This window comes from Diabrotica virgifera, chromosome 9 (genome assembly GCF_917563875.1).
Source record: "Diabrotica virgifera virgifera chromosome 9, PGI_DIABVI_V3a".
In the NCBI taxonomy this organism is placed as follows: domain Eukaryota; kingdom Metazoa; phylum Arthropoda; class Insecta; order Coleoptera; family Chrysomelidae; genus Diabrotica; species Diabrotica virgifera.
Genome location: NC_065451.1, coordinates 182220593 through 182223677, shown reverse-complemented (window position 1 = coordinate 182223677; position 3085 = coordinate 182220593).

Here is a 3085-nt window from a genome sequence, read left to right as displayed (position 1 = left end):
TTTGCATTGATTAAAACTGTTTTATTCTCATTTCGGAATTTTCCTATTTCAAAATTTAAAAAACATTTATTAAATAATTATAATTGGTTCAGTGGTAGTGACGTTTCCGTATGAATTCAAACAAAATTTAATAAAAATCGATATAACATTTGTTAGACATTTTCAAAAATGCCATTTGACATACATCATTTTTTAAAATATTTTACCATTTTTCAATTTATACTCGATTTTTAGAACAATTTTTTATATATAGTTTTTAATTTTAATTTTTATATACGATTTGTACCAGGACAAAATTTCGTTTTATATGTCAGTGTTTAACAACTAGGCTCAACATCCTCAAATAATGTAAGTACAAACATATAAGTAACTCTTTAGTAAGATTGTTTTGTGATGTGCAGTGTTTTTAGTGAAAGTATTGACTCTGCATTTCTCAAAACAATTTTTTGTTGTTTTTGTGTTTTTGGGGATCCTCGACACCTGGTTTAGTGAGAGGAAACTATGGTGTTCTGGATTTTTGGTAACACAAATATAGCAATTATTATTGATTTCAGTTAGCCTATTTGTTAAATACTGTCTATTTATGATTGTAGTTTCCCTGATGATGAAAATAAACATTTTCGAAAGCTTGGAACTATTATAAAGAGTTTTCTTTGAGATTGCTGCTACCCCAATATTTCAGCCTTGTTTTATATATATATATATATATATATATTAATTATTATTGCCTTTTTTATTAATATTTATTGAAAACATTAACCTTGTGATCTTTTTATTTATTTCAAACAATAATAATAAAAAATCGCTAAATCGTGGCCTTTGCATCACTTACATCAACATACATTGATTTTTTTCATAATTATCTTAAAATCAGAGCTAGCTGTGGAAAATAATATCAAAACAATTGTAAATTAATGTCAAATAGATTTTGTAATAAACTGCTCGTCAAAAGTTAGGGATATAGAAAATTCTGCTGATTTTCATAGTTGATTTTTTCGCGAACAGATGGATTCCGTTATTTTTTTTTATTTTAGCCTTTTCTTTAATAATCAAGTACATTCAAATGGGAAATAAGCCACAATTTTACCTAAAAATGATTTTATTAACGTTTCGACGCCCAAGTCGGGTGTCGTTGTCAAAATACAAAATAATACTAAATAAACAAAAATGTTGTTGCTTAGTAAAAAATTCTTCTAATAATTTATTTAATCTGACTCATTTATATCGGCAATTCAGACACGTATTATACATTTTAAAGTAGACGACTTTAAAATGATATTGCCAATATTGATGAGTTGCGTTCCTGGGACGACTTTACTAAAAGATAGTTCATTCGATTACATGAAATGAATCCCAACTCAAGAATATCCGCTATAAAAAATCATAGCATGTGATCTGTCTTTAAAAAGACAACCAAATGCAACGGTGGCAATGAAATTCTCGCTAAAGACTAAATGTATCAGCTATAATGGAGTTATTGACATTATGTAGTAATAATACCTATTTTCAACTAAATAATGAATTCTATAAACAAAATTTTGGTCTCGCAATGGGCTCTTCTTTATCTCCATTATTGGCTAATATATTTATGGAGGATTTCGAAACTAATATCATTTCTAAACAAAATTTAAAACCCACAGTATGGTGGAGATATGTAGATGATGTGTTTTCCATATGGCCTCATAGATCGGAATTGTTGGATACGTTCCTGAATATTATAAACGATCAAGAAGAGACAATAAAGTTTACAATGGAAAAGGAATACAATAACACCCTACCTTTCCTCGATGTTTTGGTCTCAAAGAAGGATACTGGATATGACACTCAAGTGTACAGAAAACCAACACACACCAACAGATATCTCAATTACAAATCAAATCACAACATCAACGTTAAAAAGGGAATCATTAAATCCTTATATGATAGAGCCAAAATTACTTGTTCTAACGAAAATTCATTTTTAGAAGAAAAACAATTGTTAACATCTGTTTTATTAAAAAAATGATTATCCCATATCGTTTATAAATAAGGAATTGTCAAGATTGGATCGAATGGAACAGAACAACTTAGAACGGGATCCTACAACATTCACAAGAAATAATACGAGGAAAATATCAATACCTTATGTAAAAGGACTATCCGAGAAACTTAAAACAATAGGAAATAAATTCAACATATCAACAACATTCAAAACAACAAACACATTGAGATCTATTCTATCTAAAACTAAACCTAACAGTGAACAAGAAAGAACAAAGAATTGTATTTATAAAATACCTTGTGAATGCGAACAGTTTTATATAGGTGAAACGTCAAGACCATTAGACGTTAGAGTAAATGAACATCAGTCTTATATAAAAAATAGAGAATTTGATAGATCTCATATATGTCAACACGCATGGGATAATGAACATAGAGTTCAGTGGAGAGATTCAAGTATAGTCCTAAAAGAAGCAGATAGTAAAAAGAGAAAAATCAAAGAAGCGGCTCTAATTATGCTAAATGAAACCAATTGTGTCGCAAATTCCTCGGTAGAATGCAGTAGGATGTGGTTACCCATATTAAAGGAGGAAGTCAATAGAAAGAAAATACCACAATTAGTAAATCAGTAACATATCGAGTTAGTACATATTTAGTATTATTTAAAATTTAAAATATCAAGTCAGAATTTGGTATTGGTTTTTTGAGAGTAAACTAAATGTAAACCCAAATACTTACGATGTCGGGATAGTATCACGAGGTTTTTCCTGGTTTTCCCTCGTGATTTACTATGGAATCTCTAACGCGAGAATTTCATTGCCACCGTTGCATTTGGTTGTCTTTTTAAAGACAGATCACATGCTATGATTTTTTATGGCGGATATTCTTGAGTTGGGATTGATTTCATGTAATCGAATGAACTATCTTTTAGTAAAGTCGTCCCAGGAACGCAACTCATCAATATTGGCAATATCATTTTAAAGTCGTCTACTTTAAAATGTATAATACGTGTCTGAATTGCCGATATAAATGAGTCAGATTAAATAAATTATTAGAAGAATTTTTTACTAAGCAACAACATTTTTGTTTATTTAGTATTATTTTG